The sequence below is a fragment of the Pinus tabuliformis genome, chromosome 3_1, assembly GCF_031772625.1.
Source record: "Pinus tabuliformis cultivar Carrire ecotype Pingquan chromosome 3_1, CPIR1, whole genome shotgun sequence".
Taxonomy (NCBI): Eukaryota; Viridiplantae; Streptophyta; class Pinopsida; order Pinales; family Pinaceae; genus Pinus; species Pinus tabuliformis.
This window is the reverse complement of record NC_142301.1, coordinates 802,186,051-802,194,798: the sequence shown is the minus strand read 5'-3', so window position 1 is coordinate 802,194,798 and position 8,748 is coordinate 802,186,051.

Below are 8,748 nucleotides of genomic sequence, written 5' to 3'. Positions count from 1 at the left end.
TATCTCATTGTTATTTCCATGGTTTTATGCTCGTTATAAGCATAGTTAAGTGACAAGTTCATGTCATGATTATTTCTTTTATTTACTTGTAATTGTTAAAATGATGGATGCAAGACCTAATTGATTTCATAACAGTTCAAGGGAGAAGGTGGTGATCCTTCTTGTCATGTCTTGTAAGAGTTTTCAGTCATTCATGCTTTGTCTTGTATCCTAGACCTGTAGATTGTATTGATGCCAAGGGTTTGACAGAATGTCAGTCCCAGTTGAGGATGGTCAGGCCTACTCCTAGAGTTATTTTTTGGTTTATTATTCTTGTCATCATGTGTTTAATGGATTTCGGAAGTTATAGCAAGTCCTGGGTAGTGGCCAGAATTATGGCCTTGAAAAGTTTCTTAAATCCTGTGGAATCTGGCATAGGTCTATTGGAAATAGTCCCTGGACGTAGGCATGCAGGCTTGTGGGAGAATCCAAATCTATTTGGATGTTGGAATGCCCATGGCATGGTAGTTTCCAAAGGTTTAATAGCTCAAAAACTCAATGGGACCCAGGGGCATGATACCTATGTGGTTGGGATGGCTCCTAGGAGTGTTGTTGTTGATGTGGAAGGTATGTTTGATGTGTTTCCGTCGATTCCACTTCCTTAAGGACACCTAGGAGGTTGAATCATATCATAGTAGCCTCTCATCACATGTTTACCCCGGTTGGTTGGCTACTTGGGTAGATATGAGAGGAGGGTGTTATAGAGTGGTATCATAGCGGGTTGCATTCTATTTTGGTCATATCAACACCATGTAAATGCAACACGCACATGGACTACAAGCATAAGAAACACAACATGTATGGTAGGTCGAACATGCATTGTGAGGTCATTGTATGCAATTAGATCATCATGATGATATTGGTATGTTATGATGCTAATGTGTTTGCTGATATAGAGCAGGAGACATAGATCATTAAAGTGAATTTGCAACAATGGACTTTGAGGTAAGAGCATATCATCATACATGTATTGTATTTTTGGCATGCAAGTATGTTAGTTAATGGATTGTTATATGCATTAGGGTTATATACATTAGGTTTATGTACATGTCTATTGATGTTATGGTTACATACATGATAGATGCTAGTTGATTAGTGTAGTCATATGCACGTATCAGATAGTCATGAGTGGTAGTAACTTGTGGTTGTATGCATTGCTCTTGTTGTTTTATGTTAGATAACTTGATGATTATGTTATATGTTGTCGATGAGTATGTTATAGGTTAACTTGTTGTTGGTATATGATAGTTAACTTGATGATTAGGTTATATGTTGTTGATGAGCATGATATATAACTTGTTGTTGTTATATGCTAGTAACTTGATGATTAGGGTTATTACATTAAGATCATGATGTTATATGCATCATGCTAAATTGGATTGGCCTATGCAGATGGTTAGGTTTGTGAAATTCAAGTATGTTTCGACTTATTTGTGACATTGTGTTGTACTAATCTAGACTGATCATACATATGTGATTGTTATGCATAAATGACAAATGTTTATGAGTTTATGATGTGAACATGTTAGCTAGTGACTATTATGGATATCATGACCTTATTTATTTTTGAGTTGATATGTTGTGAAGTTATATCATGCTAATCTGGATTGATTGTGCAGAAAAGATAGCCTCCCATGAGGTACATTAAGGTATGAGCTTGGTCATGTCATCTACTATATGCTTGAATGTTTGATTATGTTGTTTAATTAGTGTTTGAGTGTTTGGTATCTATTATGTCACCTATCTGTTGTTTGAATGTTTGATTACTTGCATGATATGAGCATGTGTCTGTAAGATTTCCTGAATGAATGATATTGTTTTAAGATGATTGTACTAACACATATGTGTTGAGACAGCTGATATGTACTTGAGTGCAAGTAGGTGACAGTTGTAGCATTATGTCTAATGACTATGAGTTGACTATGGATTATGACATGATTACTAGTCTTGGTAAAGGTTGATTTCAAATAGATAGATATGATTGTCTTGATATTTGGAACATGTGATTGACATGTGTAAACAGTGTAGGAAACATGATTGGTATTAGCATGACAAGTTAATAGTTGATGTATTTATATAACTAACAGCTGGGTGATGCGACAGTGCATAGTAACACTCAATTGAAGAAAGGAAAAGGTCAAAGAAAGGAATTGGGAAAGAATTATTTTGGCTATGTTTGGAAACCCTAATTCCAAATGAATGAAAGCTTTGCATACATGAAGTCTTCTTAACCTTAATCTTGTCTGACATTATGTGGATATGTGCTAGATTCATGAACTTGTATTTGACAGGTATATTAGCTAGTCTCTAGTTACAGGTGGATTTGTCAAGGGAATTGGGGTCCCTTGAGAGATGGCATGGATGTGTCCAATTGCAAGAAATGTGCTTGGCACAATAAGGTAAGGTAACCAGTGTGTTGTTATGTTTATTTAAGAACTGGCAGTTATGTGTTGATGGCAGTATGATGCAAGGGATTGCATGGAAAAGAAATTACCATGGAATCTTGAAGAAGGTTTAGGTTGAGCTTTCCCTTGGCAGCACTGGGAGCCATGGGGATTGAGTCATGGTGTATGTTGTTAGTCTTGTGCTTTTGTTCTTTTGGTGATTTTTTGTGCTTGATTAGGTTTTTTTTGCATCTGGTGCATGGCCATGCCACTTTAGTTGTTATGTTGTATTATTGTTGGTTTCCCATGGTTTTCTTCTTGATTGTTTCTTGTCTTACCTTTTATGTTTGGGGACTGGCGAATTGGTTGGGAAAGAGGAAAGTTAATGGAGCCCAAAGAGAGATGAATGAAACCCAATAGGTGATGTAAGGCATGGATGAAGCTCAGTGCATGTATAAGGGCAACTGAAGGCAAGCATATAACAACTAGTTGGATTGGTTGGGTCCATTGGTGTAAATGATTGATGCTAAGATAGTCATGAGAAAAGTAATCAGGAAAGGTAAAGTAAATAGATTTTAGGCATTAGATTTCTTATTTACGTTGGGAATTATTGTTCTCGATGTTGTACATGTGTTGCACAGATAAAGGAAGTTATCTTAACCTTGACCTTATGATATCTGGTAATTATCTTGTGATCATGATTGTGTCGATGTATATATATGTATACATGTATGTATGTAGGTATGTCGTTTTCTGATGAGATCATGATTGTTTTGTGCTATGTTATATATATGTATGTATCTATGTATCTATGTCACTGTCTAATAGGGTCATCAAGAATTGTTCTTTTGGAGGAATGATTGCTTATGCAGGTGAATGGAATGAAGAGATTCCTAGTTCATGAGGAATAAATTGGGAAGAGTAGTCATGACAAATATATGAGGTCAATATCATGTGGATATGAATTAATATTGTATGCTTGTATTATGTCTATGTTTATGTTATGGACAGGTTAATACTGGGAGATACAATAATGAAATGAAAACAGCATGATGCGTTGCATGCAAGGATAAGCATGGATGGTAGAGACACACTAGAAGCAAGGTTGCTTGGTAGAGACAATGTGGTTTTGGATATGTGGTACTACTATTGTGCATATATTGTATATGTTGTACATGTTGCATCTGTGATGTTATATGCATGTGGTTTTGTGTATATATAGTGTGTGTACATGTTGTTATGCAATGTTATGTATACGGTGGTACAAATAGTGTTGTGTGAATATTGCATATGCAGTATTGGGCATAGATGGTGCTATGTACATGTTGGATATGCAATGTTGTGTGCATATGGTGTTGTGCGCATGTTGGATATGTAGTGTTGTGTACAAATGATGCTATGTACATGTTGGATATGCAGTGCTATGTACATGTGATGTTTCGTGCATGTTGTACATATGGTTCTATGTACATATGGTGTTGTGTGCATGATTTTACAAGTGGTGTTGTAAGCATGTGGTGTTGTGTACATGTTGTACATATGGTGTCATGTGCAGGTGGTGCTATGTACACGTCGTGCATATGGCACTGTGTACATGTGGTGTCGTGTACATGGCATGCCTGTGGTGTTGTGTACGTCTAACGATGTGTACACATTGTACATGTAGTACAATGTACATGTGGCATTATGTACACGTTGTACAGGTGGTGTTGTGTACATGTTATGTAGGTGGTGATGTGTATAGGTGGTACTGTGTACATGTTGTACATGCGGTATTATGTGCATGTCATACATGTTGTGTTGTGTACATGCAATATTATGTATATGCATGGTGTAGTCATGGTATCATGACATGTGTATTATTTGTGTTGTACTCTGTGTAGGTATATGTATTGTGTTGTACATCGGGTGTAGGTGTATGTATTATGTTGTGGTGTACACCAGATGTAGGTGTATGTATTGTGTTGTGTTGTACACTAGGTGTAGATGTATGCGTTGTATGTCAGGTATAGGTGCATGTATTGCATGGTGTTGTATGTTGTGTGTGGTTGTATGTGTGTAATGCACACTATGTGTATGTGCACATGGTTGAGGAGAAGGCACTGGGTGTTTGTCAGGTGTGGAAACTAAGCCGAAGTGCGTACGAAATAAAGACAAATGTAGAAGCTAAGGATTGATTAAAGTATAAGTATCAGTGTTTTATTTCGGTTTTATTATTTGTGTGAATTATGATTTTGATCTATGATGGTTGTGTTTTGAGCTAACTTGATGTTATATGTTTATACATGATGGTTTGGTCAAAGATGCTACTTTGACTTGTTGTGATATGAAGCGAACAGAATTGCAAGTGTACCTTGTTGACGAGCCACCAATGAGGTATGATGTGACTTTATTATAGTTTATTTTAAATCTAATGGAAGTTATGTGCTTGGTACAAGAAGCATAGAAATTCCCAATTGGGTGGTTGAGATCGACTGCAAGAATTAGCAGCAACAACAAAAGGAATTGGAACATGCAGTAGTATGCTGGTAAAGCACTTCAGGAGTAGGGCCATTGTGGGACACTGGTACCCAATAGTGTCCATTTATTTTTGTGAGCATGCTATGACCGGTATGATGTTTTGAGGCAGGTATATGCGTTGGTTATTTGACCTTCCGATGTGAGAAAGCCTTGCCAAGGGATGGATCGCTTGGGATAGGGGATGTCAGGGAACTTGGAAAGTGAGTGACTAGACAGAAGGGGGTGACTAGATTTCTTGAGGGACTGTGTAGCAAAGAAGGGAAGGTCGGGGATATATTTGTTTTTTTCATTAGCAGCATGCTAGTGAAGTACTTCAAGAGAAAGGCCACTGTGGGACAATGGTACCCAATAGTTTCCATTGATTGCCATGGGCATGATATGATCAGTATGATGGTTTTGAGGCAGGTATATGCCTTGGTTGTTATATATTTCGATGCGAGGAAGCCTTTCCAAGGGATTGACTACCCAAGATGGGCGTGCCAATAGAAATTGGAAGGTGTGTGATTGTGTAGAAGAGAAGGGAAGGTCAAGGATAGATTTGTTTTGGTCATGAGAATTGTCAGATGGAATTTGATGCACATTAGGAGTGTGCCCTGGAACAATGAGCCAATAACAGTTCACTGAGAGGACAAGTGGCACAATATTATAACGCTATACATTTGATGAAGTTTGACTGTGGCAGTGGATTTTGGACTTCGTAGGAAGGAGGTGAATCCTGGAATTACTTTGAGGGTGGAGGTGTGAGCCTCTAGATTCCCTTGTTGATTAATATGGGTATCGTATACTTTTATTTTATGGTTTAGCAAAAGTGCATATGTGTATATGTGGTTATTTTAAATATCGTAATGAGATATGTTATAAAGCTCCAGTAAATGGTATGCTTGTCATGTTGTCATGGTGTTTTTATTTTTAGAAGGTCATTCATTGTAAATACTGAAACGAGCTAAGTTATAAAGCTCCATGGGAAGTATGTTTGTTTTTCAACAATTTTGTTGAGGCCTTGGTGTACTTTAACACCGAGGACCGTGTTCCCTAAGGGGGGGGTTCTGTAACAGCCCTGGTGAAAATAACATGTAATAAGATTTAATAAAGAAAAAATAAGACCACAGTTAAGGGACACTTATTCCAAGCTAAATGTTGGTCAAGAATATCCTAGTGGGCATCATTGGATGTGTTTATGGCTAAAGTAAATTGGCAAAGGAAAAGGCATAAACAGGAGAAAAAAGGCATTTTTGGCACATTTATTTATGAAAATAAAGGGAAATAGGAGAAAAGTAAGATGAAAAGTCACATGTTACATGTGAGGAGTAAAATGAAGGAAAATAATGGAAATTGAAGAAAATAGAGGCCTCATTGATAAAAAGGCTTCTAAGTATCAGTTGGCAAGCTTTTGGCTTGGGCTTGGTCAGTGGGGCTTGGTCAGTGTAAGCTTGGTCAGTGTAAGCTTGGTCAGTGTAGGCTTGGTTAGGGAAGCTTGGTCAATTCAATTTTGGAGATCTCTCATTATTCTCTCTCTCTCTCTCTCTCTAACTCTTGGACACTTAGAGTTTTCTTGGAAGCACTCTAGCCTTGGAGAAAGCAAGGAAAAGCAAGAAAAAGGAAAGGAAGGAAAGCAAGGATCAAGCAAGGAAGAGCAGGATCAAGTAGCTTCAGCAGGAATACTTCCAGGTAACATATTACTTGTGTGATTTCCTAGTTGGTTTTGACATGCATGGATCTACATGTTGGTATATGGTTCTCTTGAGGTCAGTGGCGTGGTTTTGTCGGGTTATGAAAATGGTTTTCAGCCTAGCCTTTCCTTTTTCCGGATGCCATGGTGTGTTGGGATGTTGATCTCGGTTTTGAGATTTGGAATTGTCAGATGGATTTTGGAATTTGGGGCAGAGGTGGTCTCAAGGTTCATTCCCAAAGGCCTAGGAATCCCTTGACTAATTTTGGCGGGATACACAGTAAATCCTAAGGGAGGTGTCTCGGTTTAGGGCCTAGTGATCTAAGATTGGATTGTGGTAAATCCCGAGAGACAAGGAAACAAAAAATTCCTCAAGGATAGTGATGGATTCTAGATGGAATTCCAAGTTCGGTTCGGTTTTGTGATCAGAGCACCGGTTTTGGTGTGATCACAGTTTGGTGAGGGTGGAGGTGGTTTAACCTCTGGATTCCCTTGGTTGTTTTTGGATTGGTTTTTCTATGAGATCCCACATTCATGCTTGGAATATGGCATGGGGGTGACTGGCTAAAAGAAATATTTGGTTCATCCATGTCTACGGTCGGGTGGTACATGGAAGTCCCAAACCTGGTCGGATTTTCCTATGTTTAATAAAAGCTAAGTTCTCTTTCTTTTGTACTTATTAATATGTGGATTTAATGGTTGATATCTCACTATTATTTTCATGGTTTTATGCTGGTTATAAGCATGGTTAAGTGACCAGTTCATGTCATGGTTATTTCATGCATTTACTTGTAATTTTTAAAATTATGGATGCAATACCTAATTGATGTCATAATAGTTCAAGGGAGAAGGTGGTGATCCTTCTTGTCATGTCTCGTAAGAGTTTTTAGTCATTCATGCTCTGCCTTGTATCCTAAACCTATAGATTTTATTGATGTGAAGTGTTTGATAGAATGTCAGTCCCGATTGGGGGTGGTCAGGCCTATTACTGGAGTTATTTTTTGGTTTATTAGTCTTTTCATCATGTGTTTAATGGATTCCTGAAGTTACAACCATTTTTGGGCAGTGGTCAGAATTTTGGGCTTGAAATGTGCCTTAAATCCCGCGAAATCTAGCACGGGTCTACTGGAAATAGTCCTTGGATGCAAGCACGCAGGATTGTGGGAGTGTCTAGAGCTCTCTGGACGCTGGCTTTCCCATAACATGGGATCATCCAAAGGTTTAATAGCTCAAAAACTCAGTGGGACCCATGGGAATGATACCTGTGTGGTTGGGATGGCTCCTGGGAGTGTTGTTGCTAATGTGGAAGGTATGTTTGATGTTTTTCCATCAATTCCACTTCCTTAAGGACACCTAGGAGATTGAATCATATCATAGTAGTCTCTTGTCACATGTTTACCCCGGTTGGTCGATTACTTGGGTAGATATGGGAGGAGGGTGTTACACTACAGGCCTTAGAGAAGTTTTTGTAGCCAACAAATGTTCCTCTCATGCCTGAAGGACCAGCTTCTTTTATTTTGTCCTTCAGTATATGAATATAACCAAAGATTCAGAGATGATATATAGTTGGTTTCTTCTGAGTGAATACTTATTCGGGAGTTCTGTTATCCAGTGACTTGTGGGGACTTCGATTTTTTATGTATACAACTATCTTCGTGGCTTCTCCCCATAGAAATTTTGGTAGATCTTGATCATGCAACATTGCTTTTACACTTTCTTCAATGGATCGATTCTTTAGTTCTGCAACTCCATTTTGTTCGAGATTATATGGAACTATTAACTCCCTCTTAATCCCAGACTCCTTATAGAAATCAATAATTTCCTTGGATGTATACTCTCCTCCATTATCGGATCTTAGTACCTTGATTCTTCTTTCTGTAAGGTTCTCTACTTTAGCTTTGAATTCTTGAAATTTTCTTTATCCTTGGATCTCATGAAGTAAAACCAAGTTTTTCTTGAATGATCATCTATAAATGTGACATAATATAGATGACCTCCAAGTGATTTAGGATTCATAAGGCCACAAACATTAGAATGAATAAGATCCAAGATTTCTTTTGACTGTTAAGCACTACTTCTAAATGGTCTCTTAGTGTTGTTACCCAATGCACATCCTTTGCATACTCCTTCGTGATC